The following is an 18,977-nucleotide window of genomic DNA, read 5'->3' as shown; positions in this document are numbered from 1 at the left end:
GTCTTTATTATAAATCGACCTGATTTAAAAATACTAATCTGTATTTGTGTTTTCTATACATTTCTGAATAATTTAGTAAAATATATTAAAAAATGAAGTATTGTTATATAATAAAAAACGTATTACGCGTTACATTTTTTTTAGTCTTAATTTAAACAGCACACTCATGGATTGTATTTGAAAACAATTACATAATGCATATTCGCCATGAAATATACGATCATTTACACCTAATAATAAACACAAATTGATGATCGATTTGCACAAGTGTCCTCTCAATAAACGAAGAAGATACATTTATGCATACATTTACCGTAAATTAATCACTAACACTTACGTACAAACGTATGGGTATGTGTGCGCATGCATAAAAACGTATCATTACCCTTTACCGAATTGTAATTTAACGCGAAAGCGTTATCTGGTACATTTGTTACATCAATGACCAATTTAGTACAATTGCTTTTCAACCGGAAATTGTTTTTGTGCGAAAATTATATTTTCGCCGAGCGTGCAAAAAATCTCACATACAGAGTCGTTTTCATTGTTTCCGATGCTTCGCGTTTCCATTACAATTATTATGGCTGCGTTTATTATTTTTCACAAATGAATAATCGACCTTAGGAGATTCTTCGTTGGATTAGGGCCAAAGTGGCGTTAAATTCTATTAAAAAATAAACGTGCTTCTTCTCGGCGTTCCTCAATAAATGTTGCCAAAATAAGTACACGACTACTGATCAAAAGTGACCTAAACGACCCCAACATTAACAACAAGATTATGGCGTATCTGTGGAAAAGAACAGAAATATTGCTTGGGCAATTATGTTTTAATTAAGAACTACGTATACATGTCTCATTAGTGACTACTTTAGTATAACATGAATACTGACATATACCGCAATATCTGAAATTGAAAATGTAAAAATATGTTTTCATTCAAGTAACCCAAATAAAAAGCTATCAACTAGATATAGATAATTAAAAATATTCGATATTAGGTCATGGATTTATTATGAAAGCATTAAAGGGTATGAAAACCTTTTATTTACATGGAGATTTTTTTATTTATACATTCAGAAAACTGGTCTTTATATAAAAGGGCTCATCGTTTCCTAATTCATGAATACGCATATATACAAACCTAATCTGCAAAAAGTGTATTAAATAGTGTATCGAAAACTTTGAATTGATCCAAAATTTTTTTTTAAATTATTCACAAATATAATAATAATCACTGTCGGTAGGCTTTAGTGAATTAACTACACGGTTTTCACTTGTGTAACTAATTTCTTATGCCTCTTTAAGACGGTGATTATAAAATCCATGTCAATATGATATGTACAGACTTTCAAAAAGCATTTGACAAAGTCTTCCGTCAACGTATTCTTCAGAAGTTTCTTATAACTTTTATTTTAAAGATTTTATTCGTTTTTGAGAACCATAGCTATCCAATTTTGAATCATTGTTTCTCATTTATGTTCAATAAAAAGCTCAAAATATCAAATATATGATGATGACTTAATAGTGTTTTAAATATTCGCACAAATGCGGATTCGCAGTTTTTATAAAAAAACACATGTCATTTTAAAGCTAATCGATTAATAAGTATTACTAAGTATCACATTATTTCCCGACGGAATTTTCTTATAGTTTAACGAAAATGTTTTAACGAGAGAAAAGTATTAGAAGTAATGTTAGAAAGGGAATGAATATTTAATATGCAACGTAACGTAAAATGTCACTTAAAAATTTGCAATTTGTGTTAGTTCATAGCCTCCTTGAATTTGGCTTTATTTTCTTGTACTCTCTGTTATTAAAGAAGATCCAGAGAATAAAATCCGAATTATATTTTTAAAAGTATTTGTATTCTAGTGTTTTTTGTTGTGTTTAAAATCAAATCATTCCAATTCAAAATAAATCAAAAACAATTTTTGAAGGTCGTATATAAATATCCTAGTGCCTTTTTGCTAGGAGATTTGATATACAAGTCGTTCACTTAATAAAACACTATATAAAATTACAACTCGTCAATGCTCGGCAACTTTCGGCTGCAAATTTTAGAGTACCCTAAATATCATAGTCACGATCGCGTCCCTTATTATTGCCCGAAGCAGCCAGAAGCTTGGCACTTGCGAACTCTCTTCTTTCAATAAGCTTTCCAAACGCAATTATGTTTTCGGTAATAGCTATGAGGAGCTGGAAATTATGTGGGATGGTGCTTGTTTTTTTTGTAATAATTATTTTTTCTCAAAAAAAATATTGGTCATAAAATTTAACTTAATATTTTATATTATATATATATATATATATATATATATATATATATATATATATATATATAATATAAAATATTAAGTTAAATTTTATCCTCATAGCTATTACCGAAAACATAATTGCGTTTGGCAAATAATATATATAAATATATATATATATATTTATAATTTTGAGCTCTCATATGTATACTCGAATCGTGAGACAAATAACAATAACAGCTGTTGATACTAATATAAAAAACCTTTTTAATTATCGAAAAAAAGTAGCTCTAAATCGTTTTGCATTACGCGTAATTTCTTATTATCAGTGCGGGTTCTTAGATCACCAAAGCAAAGATAAATCCGCCGGCCGGTTAGAGTAATAGAAAATCGCAATTAAATTGTTGATCATTCAAATAATTTCGATCTTCCAAGGAAGTATGCTTTTTTTAAAACATTTGCCACAAACACCTTTGGAAAGGCTTTTTATCTGAGTGACTTATTTTATTACTCAAGCAAAAATTTGTAAGCAATTTTTTGTCATTCCCATAAAAAATTAAAACACTTCAAGAAGTTTACATATAAAGTATGAATTCTTACTTATGCAACGTTATAAAAAAGATAGTGGTTGTAAAATTTTAAAAATATTAGATTTAATTATATATAATAAAAAATGCTTTATAAAATATAACAATCCTTAAATTGTCTCACAAATTACAATTTTCCTTCAAATTATTTTTTTATCCACTATTACCTCTAAATATTGTATATTATCATTTATATAATAGAGCTGAGCTAATTGCGAAACGTACATTGGCTGTTCAAACCCAAACCTTACTTGATATAATGAAAGCTTAAAAATGAACTATATTTTTATTATATTAGGTTTAAGATTGAACAAGTACATTTTGCAACAATCTAATTTAATTTCAAACCTCTTAGAGCAGCAGTGTATCGGTTAAATTATATTTCCTCTAAGATAAATATATACCTACCGGTGAAATTGTATTCAGATATAATATCACTGAAACGCCAGCGAAAATATAACTTTACTGATAATACACATTTACTATAACATATATTCTGATATATGTACAATAGATGTTCTGTGTTGTTAGTAACATGTTTATACTGATAAATCTTCTTTTTTATCTCGAAAGTCAAGTTAACTCTTGAAAATTCAAAGTTACCAGATTGGGCGATCAAAATGAAAGCGGATTATTTTGTTAAGACCTTAACTTTGTCGTCTGTGTTGATCCAGGATTAGCTCCGCTAACTAAATTATTTAGTATAACAAATTAAGTAATAAAATATATCTACCGATGAAAATGTATGCGGGTATGATTTCACTGAAACAGTAAGTGAAATTATATTTTAGCTAGTTAAAATTTATCTTTACTGACAAATACATATTCACTGAAACATATACACCACTACGCTAGTAATTAATCAATGGTACAAATGCTATATATGTTTTAAAACGAGTTTTTCAAATAAAAAAAAATATCATTTATAAATTTAGTAATATTTTATTTGTAGCAAAAATCTGGTTGTTTAATGTAATAGTGAGAAATCATTGAAATAAATTTTGACTTAATTTTTGTCTGCTTTAACTATATTATACTAATGTTATTTTTTAGCACTTATATCTCACTAATATTTTGCCAATAAATTACTTACACACTTTAATGTTACTATAAAATTTGTCTGATATCAATAAAATACGTCGAATTGACTTCGATATATAACTGTTATCTAAATTAATACTCATACAAGTTTAATATACATTATCGTAATATCATAGCATTCTTTGTGTCCTACACTTATTTTTTGATTAATGCTACCTAGGAGTTCATCTATTTTATCATCCGAATTAAATTACGGATTGTATCAAGCATTTGTTATAGTTTCAATTGAGCTCCAGTACTTAAAAAATGATTACGAAACAATATAGTAATTGAAACGGATATTTATAGGTAACACATATTTAACTAAAAAAATATGCTGTTCATGCGCAATAACTTCTAAGCCCAAAAAATACGTATTGTTAATTCCACGCTCGCAAAATTTTACTCGCTGTCTTGGTAATTTTGCAAATAAATCTATGAGTCATAAAGGGCAACGACCATCGGCTCGACTAATTCTACTTTAACATCAATTTTTATGGTATAATTTAAAGGTTATTCATCTTGAACCCTTCTCTAACGCGCCTACTTCAACACACACACATATTTATTAGCATATGTGTTTCTAAATTATTTGGCAGCGCTTATCTATACAATTTAGGCAATGTCTAAAAATTTACGTTGCGAAAAATGACGTAGGTTTATGTTAAATAATATGTTTTTTATACCATCTAACACACTGACTAGTTATCAACGATTTATCAAAATAAATAATTTAATATACATAAAACCGATAAGTGTTACATAATATTTGAGATGAATATTTTATATAAGGCCATGTACCTCTTGATAATTTAGCAAGTACTATTCAAGGATTTTCAAGTGCATTCATAAGATTATCAACTATGAAATGTTATTGTATAAAAAAATAATTTCATAATTTTAGTAAAATTATTTATAGAATATATTTATTATTTTTATTTTGATAAAATATTTGTAGCAGATGAAATTATACATGTTTTTCATTCAAGTATTCGCGTGTATTTATTATTATATATAAATATAAAAAAAAATATTTATTTAAAATGTTACACATGTGTGCTAAAGTATAAACAGCGCTCTTATCTGACTCTTGTGAGCGTCCTTATAATTACTGTTTATTTTCTTACATAAGAAAAATTCTAAAAATCACAACTCGAAACATCAAGTATTTGCAGATTGTAAATATGGAAACTATTTATATTTTTTGTGATAAAAATCTCAAATAACATTTTTTATAAAAAAAAATATTAATTACATGCATATGTAATATATCATAGCTTTATGCATAGAGTCGAAAAAATATGTCTATTTTTAAAGATGTATAAGGGAAACGTGTTTTTTTTTATTATTTAATCACACTACGCCACTGGCGTTAAAAAACCTACGTCAGTGGTTCGAGTGTACGTCGCACGCTATTATAGTGTTTGTTATTATTTCACTTGTGGAATTTCGCCTTAAATTCGACCATTTTTTTGGCCTCATTCCAAAGTTTAGTCCTATGGAATAAAGAAAGTCTAAAGTCTGCCCGCGGCTTTAAAACCATTTGTACAGTTATAAAACCATTTGGATGCTGTAAAGTGTTTGAAAACTTATTTTCAAACGCTTTTTTCCACGTTGAAATTGCATAAATTATCTGTGCAAAAAATATGATCAAAGCGAGCAAAAAACCTTTGGGTAAAAAGCGCATTAAAATTACGACAGTATACAACAAAGTATACAAACAAATAGTATTTTTTGCATGATATTTTAAACTCCACTCATTATTATAATATCATTAGTAGTTAAATAAAATACCGAATTGTAATTTATTTAATCTTATTATATATTATTATTAATCCATAAATAAATTATTTTTAACCAATGGTTCATTAATTTCCATATTTTCTAAAACTGTTTACAACGTCATATTACGTGGGATTCATTTAGCTGAAAATAGTATTCGTGAAGTATCCGTAGTCGTTATAAATATAACTCACGATTGGTTCGTTACTATTTTTATATTATCTACCTATTGTAAAAAATCGAATATATATTTGTATAAAACTCGATGAAAAAACACATCCGTTGCAATTTTTACAAATTTATTCAGAGGTCTCCCGCAGGTCCATGCCAATTCGAATTTAATACTGGCGTGAATTTGGAACCGATTTATTTTTAGAGTCTCGGTTACAAAAATACATCTGCGCCGTTTTTTCTAGACAAACGGCGCCCTTTGGCCATTGCGAATACATGTGAAAATTGTAATTGAGTTTCGAACTGAAAACTAATACTATGTCAAATAATAAAGTTCACGAATATTTATTTAGTTCACTAGATACATATTAATCACTAAAACACAATAAAAAATTAGAAATAGGATATTTTTTATTTTTATTATATGGATATAATACAGTCATCAGTGCAAATACATGCTTATAGTCATCCATAGTTCATCATGACTAAATATAAATATTAATTTTACCGAACAATGATCAAATTTGCAGTTACGTGATATGACAAAAGTTTGCTCTTAAACAATGGTTCTCTTTGGATTTGATTTAAAAAAATAATTAATAATAATCAATTACAAATTCAATCAATATACTGTAAAAAAATAATTTATTATTACTTTTGCCGAAAGCATGTATTAATATGACTTAACTAAAAACCGCTTATGTATTTAATACACAAATAAATACAGTTAAAAATATACATACGTTTGATAAAAAAATATATTTAACCGAGTAGAAAGAAGTTTGGATCTCAAACTCTCAATTCAAAGATCTCACTTTTTAGTCAATGAGCGCTGTATTTAAGCTGACTTGTCGTCCATTTGGAACATACCAGTTCAGCTAGCTGAGGTCGGTCGACGAGGAGATGTATATCTTATCAACCGACTAGTTGCAGTCTCGATTGAAAGGTATATGTTTACCTCGCAGGCAGAAATTTAAGAATTATAAATTAGTTCGTTCAAAAATTAGGAATTAATATTAAACGTAATTTTTGCCACGATTTTGGATATTAAATCGATGTGATTTTATATTGTTTGCTTAAAATAAAAGATTACATCCCGAAATTTATGGTAAAATTGTCAGTGATTATATGAGTTTCGGTTGATATTGTTTTTTTTAATGATTATTAAGTTTTATTTAATGATTTTCAGAGATAACTTAATTTTAAATTGCACTGTTTTTGGCGAGGCTATGTGTCATCATACATAATTTAGCAGGTGCGCGCGTAAACAAAGGGTAAATTTAATATGGCATAATGTTTTTTCTGCATGTTTCAAGATTATTATATTATAATACTTTTAACAGTGGTTATCAACCGTTGGTCCTTATAATATTCATGTAAACTTCGCATGGACATTTTATTTTATTTTATTTTTTATTACGAATCATGACTAGTCATTCTGGTTTCTTGATGTTTTTATTTCTCGAGAAATGAAGTTTCTTGATTTTCTAAAAAATATAGTGTATGATTATAATATCACATTATATTATAGTAGACTTATTTATATCATTGTTAAACAGAACACTAGATGATCGTTAAAGAAAAAATCTACAATAGAATGATGATTTGTTATAAAGGACCAAAAAAAATCGATCTACTTTGACTGATTAGAGCGTTTAGTTATGAAAAAATTTTGGGTTCTCTTATCGTTTAGAAAGGTGTCAAAACCAGCTGTTACTTATTTTACATTTTCATATTTCGAACAACATCTTTATGTTTTTTGCCTTTGCAAAAAACTTCTTTGGAATATTAAAAACACGGGATTTAAATTCGCCAACAGGCAAATTTTATGGCGTAACTGGGTGGAAAGCCTCCATAGATTTTTGCTATCTGCCGATTCACACGCTGAGCGGTTTTTTTATCTGATTATTAATGTAGTTCTTATAATATCACAGCAAAGATAGCTCAGAATAGTTGAGAAAATCGTAAGCATCTGGCACGGACCCGCTCTTATTTAGGCAGCAAAATAATTTTAAATGCAACCTTTAAAAATATTTGTGCAGATTTATTTTTCAACAAAATATGGCTCCATGAAAATTCTTAAATAATTCTGAATTGACGTTTTTCTCAGAAAATTTTCGAGAAATACTTCCAAGAACGTATTTTTTTCGGGGTGGGGTACAAGGTGGAAAGTCAGTCATTAAGATTCAAAGTATTTTATTAAGTGACATGCATTTTTCTAGCCAAATTTGTATAGGTTAAATTCAAAGCTCGGTTATCTAGATATAATAAGAATTTTTATAACAATACTACAACTCATAATAAGTGAGAATCAAATAAAGCATATCTAAACCGAATTTTAACCTGTGCCTTTCTATTGACCAAAGTTTTGCTAGAAATAATATATATTTACCAGTCAAAATTAATTCGGACTTCACCAGAGAAAATATATATAGATCATAAAGAAATTGTAGGACATATATTTGACTATAAAAAGGTTAGGCATTGTAACTTGACATAGCACTTTTTATTTTATTATATATAAAATATTCTCTACGAGCTAAAAATAGCTCATTATTAGAGAATTTTCAATACCAGAAATGTACTACCTAGATCGATTTTAATTAATCATCATGATATTCATCTGTGAGATTAGGAAAATCTAGGTAAACCTAATCTGCGATGATCACTCAGAATTATAATTAGCACTAATTCCGATCTTTTAGACAAGATAAAAATTTAAAAACACTTAGGTCCGTATGGGATTCAGGTCGTGCTGGTCTTTCAAGATATAAAAGTGTTTCTCAAAAATAATTATCTAAAATTTCAAAACTTCTAAACAATAAAAGAGGAGTAATACTTTAATCTAAATAAAGTGAATTTAAAACAATATCATGATCTTTTTCTTGTGATTATTCACTGAAAGGAATAAAATCTTATAACTATAAAAAAACCCATATATTCATTTAAAGCTTAAGCAACCATCGTTGCATATGATTCTGATGTGTAATGTTTATATATTTTAATGACTACCAACTTTTCAAATTAAATTTAATAAATAGAAAATATATACTACACCACTGGATTTTTGTTCACATACCTTCAGGGTCTTCCTGTCACAATTCAACACGTGCCTCAAACTTGTTCAGCGCCTCGTTTTGAAATATGGACCAGCAAATCCGCAGCTTTCTAAAATTGATTGGCGATTTTTTTTTAAGCAATTCGACGTTCGCCTCCAAAAAACCTAAACGACGTTTTGATAAAATTCGCACATATTATGTTACGTGTGAAAACGTTGCTCAACCCTGTTACCTTCTAAATTTTAAATGTTATTCAATAATCCATTTTTTATACATAGTTTTTAATAATATAATTATTCTACAATTTTACCTCGAATGTAAATTATAAATTTGATACATTCAAACGGAAAATCTAAGCTATTTATAAATCACCACCTGTTGTTTCTAAAAACACGCATTATACCTCTAAAATAGTTATTTAATATTATATATGATTGAACATAATGGCGATTAAAGTACTGACTATAAAGGGTACTATAGTATATTTATATTTTTCTATCGAATGACAATCATAGTGATGAAATTGAGATTTTCATACTTTTAGGGCATCTTGAGAATCGAGTGTTTTATTATTCAAATACATTTAATACTACTTTATTTTGTATTGCTATATATTTTACTTTTAAAACATATAGAGATAAATATAATATTAATCCAATTTACGCTTGTATCATAATATATTTTTTTTATTAAAAATAGATAAAGCGATCGCATTCCTTCGTCTATTTCCTAAATAAAATAATTATTTTCCACCAATCATGGCCATTAATTTATATGTTTCTCTCTGAACCGCAACACTTTTCCCTACAGTATTCCAACGAATTACGTGCCACACAGATAAAAATAGCACACGCGTACATACTTACTACACAGCATAGAACGAATCCCTGTAATTTTAAAATCGCTCCATTCAACGCCACTCGCATAAATATGTAGTATGTGATTTTTTTTATATTCAGATTTTTTCTCAGCATCCGACGCCAATTTTTCTCTATTCACGGCAACATCTGTTTACCACGTGCAATGTGGAACGCGGTGCATCTTTTGCTCGCTAGCGAAATAGCGAAAGTATGAAAATAGCGACACAGGAAGTAGCACACAACAACATACAAACACAGATTACATTCGCGAAAAAAACGCCTTTCCAAATTTCGACTAAGCGGGCCCTAATTGAGGGGTATAAAAGCAAAGGCATCTATGTCTCACATTTTTGCAGAAGGCAAAACACTATACAGAATTATTAGCAGTTTGGATTTTATATTAGATTTAGAGTTGCACGAAAAAAATCGATTGAGATTAAGCGAACAAACTCTTTAAATATGTTCTAAAATTTATTCATGAAAATAGTTCAATTAAATATAGTATTCAATATAAAAACAGACTTCAATCGATTATGGCACATATTAATAATAATAATGTATTTTGGTTTGTCAGTGTTATAAATCGATAAAACTCGCCGATGCTTATAAAATTAGGAATACAAATTACTGTTTATAGTTGCTTTCTATTTTAAAATAATATTAATTATATAAAAGCAATAGTCCTAAGATGTTTTAAAAATACAAAAAAATCGTTTAAGTTAAAAGGAAAGCTAAAGTAATTTTAAATTATCATTAAAATTATATATTAATTTAACTAGCGACCTAGATATACTGAAAATTTGATTTGCATCTCTAAAGCATTTTATTTTGTTTTGGTCTTATCATAGTCATTGATTCTGAGGATTAATAAGCTATAGTTTAGTATAATATAATATTTGTATAAGTATAACAGTGTTCTTTATATGTTGATATTAAAAATCTACTATAAAGTTTTTCAAAGTTAGTACATAAAGAATGAGTATAAAAAAAATGTAATACCGGCGATACTCCACACCGAGCAAGCATATGCTACTACCGCTCTAATTATCTGTTTATTTAACACAATTTATTTATCAAAAAGAATTTTGTTCAACAAATGTCTTTTAGACTCGAGTTTCTTGGTATGTTTCGTATATTAATTCCAGACAAAATATATTTCAATATGTTTCGTAAATATAAGCCTTCTTTTTATTTTACGTATAAAGGTTTCGAAGAGAGTCTGAAGTCTGTGATAAAACTTATTGATTTTTATCAGCTTTATCGCGTAATATTTTAAAAAGGTTCTTTAAATAAGTTTCAGCTTTTAACATGACGTTAAACAATAGCTATCGCTTCGAGCGTACTGCGGATCAGGTTAAGATTGATATTATCAATGTCCTGACGGACCATATGATACGAAATGCTTTTCAAAACAAACAAAAAAATAAGTTTAATCAAAAATATAAATAAATCAAAGAGAGCATTTTTCGACTTATCAGATAAAAATAACAATGCCGGTTTCATCATCGTTGCCTTGAAATATGAGCGACTGACCTCCGCTTAAGTCGTAAAATATTTGATAACTCGTACCCTCACACTCAAAACAATACATTTTGCATGAAGTAAATTGAATTTTTAAATATATTTTGTAAATATAGTGAAAAAAAATTACAGCATTATTTTACTATTTTTTTTCTTGTAAATTACGATAGTAAAAATCCTATTTTATTAGGCAATAAATAGTATGTAGAAAATTAAAAATGTAGAAAAATGTATCGCCTGAAATTTACCGCCAGCAATTAATCGCATTTTTAGCCTACAAATGATCACTAGCATATTTTACCGTCTAAAAGCACTAAGATGCGTTGCCACAAACTCGCTTATTCATTAATTAATTGACGGTGTGTGCTCAAATTATACGTCCATGAAAATCAATTTTACAGTTGTGAAACGTCCATTTACTGTTCAAACCCAAATCTAACCTAAGCATATAAATCAAATGGAAGTTCAAAAAATATAATAAGTTTTAGAACGTTTATTAGGTTAGGTTTGGGTTTGAACAGCAAATGGGCGTTTCGCAACTGTTTCAGTAAAGTTATATTTGCAATAGTATGAATATAATTTTACTAACTAGGCCAGTTAAAATGTTTTAAACAATTGATTTATAATTCCAGTAGTCAGTATCAGTGGTAAAAATAATAGCTATAAAAAAACATTATTTTCAATTTCAAAAAAAATATGTATTGCCTGACAATAATATGTGCTAGCGATCATTTGTATGCTTTATTTTATTAATGCGATCAATTCACTTAGCGGTAAGCTGCTAGCGAGTAATTGCTGGCGACGAATTACGGACTAAAAACATTCCGGACCCCATAAAAAATTCTGATTAGGTTAATCAAAAATATTTTATTGATTCTTCAATATTTAATTTGTGCACTTCTCAACATATATAATACACTTTTGTGGAATATGTACATTATTTGGCTTAGTCTTCATTTCATTCAGTAATCCTTTATTTATCCGTTCTCTTTTTAATTTTCTATTTATCTGTAAAAGCAGAAACAAACTACAGTATCGTGATGCAAAATCCAAAAGTTTGCCTACAATTCTGGTCTATTTATTTAGATTTTTTACGCAAACAGTGTAAATCTGCAAGATAATACTTCTTAAAAACCATAGTCGTAAAAAATAATAGGAAGAACCTTGCCATTTGATTGAACTTAGCGGGCTTTTTCAGGTCTATGCTCTTCATGGCGCTTCTTTTGAGGTGACCTTAAAATATTTGTCCGATATATGTTATGTTAAACGATTTTAATAATTATTTTTCTAAAAAATTAACGGCTTTTTATCAAAATGTCAAAATTGCCTGATAGGAATTTTACGAGACACCAAATTTTTGAATCTCCCTAATAGTAATTCGGTCAATGCTAAGTAGAATGTTCTTTATTTAGTACTTTGGTTGATGTGCATTTTAATTATTTGTGCCACTTATAAATTCATGGCAAAAGCTTACTAAAACACATCATTGAAACTTATTTCATCCTTAATAATAAAGACATTATTTTCTATATAAAAAAAATGTCCAAACATGACAAATTGCGTCGTCAATATGTTCCGGTTAAATACAAACTACGCGCAGAATAATTTTGACAATTTACATTATCTAGACATATTTTTTTAAATTAAGAAGGTTAATTTTATATTCCTAAGCACTGTTAAATTTTTGTTACATTATACTTTATAAAAATATTGTTTGAAACGCGTGTATTTTTTTATCTACCGTTGTAACCTGACAGGCGTATGCCCAATGCGTTACAGCGAATAAATCTATACCAACTGGGTATGGCATCAAACATAATGAATACAAAATACATAATTGCAGCTGAGACAGACTTTTTGTTATTAGCACATTTTTATAATTAAATATTCGAGTCTGTTGCTGTGACTCGAACCCGAGACTTTACGGACATTTTACGGTTAAAATATCAGATATTTTGTTATTGTCTATTTAGCTAAAGATCAGTATCAAATTAAACTATTTTTTTATATTTACACATCGCACCATTAGTAAAATACTGTAAGGGCGAATAAATAGTTCTATCGATTTTTTATTAAGCGATACTCTTAAATAGAGATTTATTTATTGTTACACAACATGCGTTACAACAGGTTCAACACGATCAACAACTACTAAATAATACATCAGACTGAATTCAAAGTCTATAAATTAGTCACATCTATTATATTAATTATAAACAATTAATATCAATATATATTACTATTCCTGATTTTATTTTAATTATTCATCCGCGAGATTGGGTAAATCTAAGATAATCTAATATGTGATTATATTTATTTAGACCTCCAATTCACGATAGAGATAAAAAAAACATTAGGGTTTATATGCGATGGAAAGGTATTAGTCACTAACTGTTTTGTGCTAAGATACAAAAGTATTTTTTTGAATGGCAAAAGTAAAATAAACAATTTCAACCATTCAGCCAAAATTCAGTCAGTCTTTTACAAACTAACTTAGGTTTTTATTGTATTAGTTTATTTTGAATACGTGGGTTAGTATTGTTTCAAATATTTTTCAATCTCCTCTATTTTATAATATAAACGATAGTAGTATTCCCACAGTATAAAACTATTTTTTGTAAGAAACGAAAAAGAGAACATGTTTTACAGTTTTTAACCGTTGATGTTATGAACCTCTGCAGAATTATAATAATATATATTTTTATATTTAGATCAAAAGGCTTTCTAAGATTTCTCTCATTCATCATACGAATATAGTAGGACTTTAATAAGTTTAGAGTTATTAATCAAATCCTACTAAACTAGCAATTTAAAATCCCATTCATCGCAACGTATTTATTAGGCAATCACTAATGATTTTCTATTATGTAATATACTTACCTTAGTATAATATATAATATTTTGATTTTGTATTTAATCACAGTTTCCATTAATCGTAATTACGTTTTTATATAACGTCTATTTCCATACCTTAGGTTTATAGTAAATCGTGAATTGCCACTCATAACTAATTTTCGCGGTTTTGCTGTTAAGCCCATTCCAATTGATGAAGGACGCATTTCGCCAATGGTCTATTTTAGGCCATCAGAAGTGGCCAATCGTGATCAATGGACTCGGGTCAGAACCTAGACCAATTCCACTCCAATCAATCATCCCCTGGACGTCCGGTTAATTAGATGTAATTAGACGCGATACAAAAACGTCATAGGCGGTTATGCTTAGCATGACATGACAACGTTATGGAGAGTGAGGCAGAAAAATGGCATGGTCTAAACACACCTTAAGACATACTTCGAGAGCAACGACCTTTGTCGATTTGGCACATGCTGTCACTTGATCAAAATGACCGATGTAAAAAACATATGTAGATACTGCTCCTTGGTAGGAATGTGTGTGGCATGTGCGTATTTGTAAGTTCCTGAAACTGGTGTAGCTCATAAAAATTATTGAGAATTAAATGCCAGATTTAACATATCTCATATCACACACCAGATAACTAAATCACTTGATAAGAGTCGTGTGTTAAAAGTGTTGTGATGACTCTCTGAACATTCAAGTTACAATTCAGTACATTTTTTAATATATTTGTTCAATTTAAGTCGAAATATATGATTTTTAATTATGTTTTTTTATTTAAAAACAAGTTTTCAATATATTATGGCGTAAAAAAGTATATATTCAAAAAAAAATAAAGGCGAGGAAATAAGATTTTGAAGGCTTCACTTCCAGACTGGCGTTACACGCCAGTGCTTCTCAATAGTCTGCGTTACAACTTAAATGTAATATTGCATTATGAAAAATTCCTTTAGCTCTTCTCTAGTAAGAATTTATTAATACATGTGTATAAAAATGTAATTTTATAATAATTTATTTAAAATCTATCTATAGATAATAGCATTGTTACAGATTTTGTCATAGGTAAAGGTTTCAAGGTTATCTAATTAAAACCTCTGTTCTCTTTTCAGCTTCCAAATTTATTTGATAGCTTAAGTAAATAAAACACAATGTAAATATTTATTTAAAAAAAATGATAAAGATCAAAGTAATTCAGTTTGAACTCTCTGAGTTATTCTTGCTGAATCTCCCTTTTTACTTAATACAAAATGTAATCAAACTATCATTTTGGTTGATTCAATTAATTACCTCGTTTTATTGAATATTACTTAGTTTCACAAGAGCTTTATGAAAGCCTAAAAAAATCAAAATAGACATATAAATTAACAAGCAGTTTTTCTTTGTAATAAGATTATCATGTTTCTCAACAATATCAATGAAATTATTACAAGTTACTAGAGCCCTGTTAATCTAACTAGAAATATCAAATCAAAAACTTGCAGACAATTCAATATTCTAAATAAGCATTACCGTATATAGTGAAATCTTTTTGGAACGAATACCAAAATATCGAAATTCCCAATATAACGGATCTTCAATTTGTCCCCAAATAATTATCATACAAAATGTTTTCGTTGTAACGAAGACTGATCTCAGTATAACGAAATATTTTGATTCGAATTTAAGAATGACGTTTCAACTTGACAACATTCGTCCTTGACTTGGCCGGTGCCAGATTTGTTCACAAGCGAAATTCAATGTGTTTCGCTGACCCTCAAACTTTTTATATAAAATATTTTTTTTTTAATTATTTTTTTTATTACAGTATCCTTAAAAATAGATAAAAAATTATCTGTCAATCTTGTAAGAGGCTATTTTGATGCTGTGGTAATTAAAAATAAAATAAAATTATATCATCTTCTTACATTCAATACTACGATTTTTTTCTTTGCTCCTGTGAGTTTCGTTATACTAAGATTTCAATGTATTTATTTTCAACAATCAGTGCACAAAAACTTCCTTTAATGTGTGAGTATCAATTGCTCTTAAATATCTGCTCTGTGACTGGCAGGTTGCTCTGAGGGATAGTACCACTATGTGTAAGTGCACAGGTGTTTTTTTTTTTTTTTTGGGATATTATTACATTATTTCCTCTTCTTTTTTGTTAAAATTATATAGTATACGTTATTCATTATAACTTTTGCCTTGCTAAAATACATAAAATATACACTTTTTTTATTTATTATTAACATTTGTTTGATTCTGCGTGTTTTTTTTATTTAATTTTTCAGACTATCTTAACTTTTCTAATTTAATAAAATACATTAGGTGGATTCAATTTAAAATTAATACTATTTAAATGTATTATTCATTTAAAACAAATTATTTTAAATATAGACATAAGTAACACATTATTTTTTTACGAGCGCGAAGTTATTGTAGGTAAACTTCTTGACAAATAAATATAATGCAGAGAGACTTTCGTATTTTTTATTACATAAAATAAATAACAGACCTCGTAAAAATCTCGACAAAGTTCGTTAGCTAACCTGATACGCAATCTTGTTTTAAAATAGCTGCAAAAATAAAAAAGTAGTTTTTTCTAAAAAAAAATTATGTATAATGAATTTAATAAAAATCGTAACTTAGTTGAAAACAACCTTAAAAAGTGTAAAGAGGTCAAAAATATTCTATATAGTTTTATATACATCATTTTTTTTTTAATTTTATTAATTTAATATTTTTGTTAAAATGTCATTAAACCCAACCCCTCTTATAAACGAAATATAATATAAATAGCCAAGCAACGATTTTTTTCTCTGCCAATTTATATTTTCATAACAAGAATTTGCCTCGTTTTTAATGGTAGTAATAATCGGCGATTATTTTAACTCGTGCAATATTTATAAATATAAGTTTTCTATAATACACCAGAGCTTATTATTATATAATAAATTATATTATATGTATAGTATATCTTCCATTAGATTATTGATTATAAAGTTGCAATAATATTATTTTCGAAACAATGCTTATGGCTATTTGAAATTGCCATATGGTGATCGAGGATTATTTTATCTTTAATATAACTTTCTATTTAGAGAGGTCTATCATTGAAGTATCCTTATAATTAGTTTAGCGCCTGTGTTAATATATAATATTACTTATTATCATTTTAGTGCTCTTGTAGCTCTAAAAATAAATATTAATTTAAAATGATTTTTTGTTTTTTAAGATATGAAATAGCTGTTTAACATTTTTGCGATAGTAGTCTTCATTTGTGTTAAAACGGTAACTGCCTTGGTGTTCACCGGTACCTGGCAATCAAGTATGGCGTTGCGCCATGGTATTTAGCGGTGCCCGGCAAAGTTTTAAAAAAATCCGCATATGCAATTAATCACATTCCTGATAATGCATACCATATTATCTACAAAAAAATATTTTGTTAATAATTGTGTAACAAAATATTTTTTGAAACTAGCGCAAAATTTTCAAATTTCGCTTGGGAGTTAACGTGTTAATCATCTACTAAGCTAGCAAATTTTTAACATTTTTTTTAAGCTCATATTTAAATATGGGTCTAGTATTTAAACTTTTAAACGCCATATTGATTAACTTAAGCCTAACAATTAGCTTAGCATATGATTCAACCTATGATATATGTATGTATCTTACATATGAATATATCTCACTCACCATATGGCAAGTTTCAAAGGGAATCGTTTATAAACTCGGACTCTAAGTATAACATATTATTGATTATTTAAACAAAACGTGTAAAGAATACTATTCTTAGGCTTCCACAGTGGAAACTATTAATGTATAAATTATAAAAGATCAATACAGTGCCATAAGATAATCATGATATGTTATGTGCATGTGTTACGAAATATTAGAAGTTTAGATTATTTTATATCACATTTGTGCTATGAATATAATATTTTTTTTATTAAAACTAGAAAATAAATATCAAAGGTAATTTTTGCATTTTCTTTGAATACAAGAGATCATCACTTAAAATATAATTTATTTTTTGCCTTTAGCAATATTGTGTATTTCCATAAAATAAACTATACATAATTTCGTTCTCTTTTTTATATAAGACTAATATATTTTTTGTGGAGGTAGTACAACATTTTTTTTTTAATTTATTTATCCAAATTGATTTTTCATATTTTTATATAATTGGATATATTTTTATGTATATATTATATTTACATATATATAACAAAACATACAGTCAGAGAAAATTGCCATATTACTTAACTAATCACACTAATTTTGCTTAAAAAACATACCAATCCTATCATAAAATGTTGTGATATATAGTTTTTGGTGACAGATAGAAGTTCTATAAGATACTTGAAACGTTAACACCTAATTACCAGTCTTTATTAAATTGCAAAATTGTCTGAAGAAAATGTTTATACTCGTATTGTATTTACTCAAGTTATCAAATAAACTTGAAAGCTGAGAAAAATGCCGAGAAATTGAATCCGGTGACCTATCATAAAGAGATATACTATCAAAATAAGATTGAATTATTATATTACCTTTACATATATGTATACCCATGATAAAACAAGTATTAAATTAAATTAAAAATAAATTTTAATGACACTAAAAAAATTAAATATATTATATATGTATAATACTATTTATTTGTGATGTAAACCTCTTTAGCAAATGATAAATATATATTTCATTATGATAGTTATGTATTATATGTAACAATGTAAATTAATTTTCTCTCGAATTGATGCGAATTCCGACAAACTTAAAATTTTCTGATTAACGATCGCCTCTCCAATTGACAGAAACTTTGACAGA

Source organism: Plectrocnemia conspersa, unplaced genomic scaffold (genome assembly GCF_051122295.1).
Source record: "Plectrocnemia conspersa isolate PC_06_02 unplaced genomic scaffold, ASM5112229v1 ptg000014l, whole genome shotgun sequence".
In the NCBI taxonomy this organism is placed as follows: Eukaryota; Metazoa; Arthropoda; class Insecta; order Trichoptera; family Polycentropodidae; genus Plectrocnemia; species Plectrocnemia conspersa.
This window is presented reverse-complemented; position numbering follows the sequence as displayed.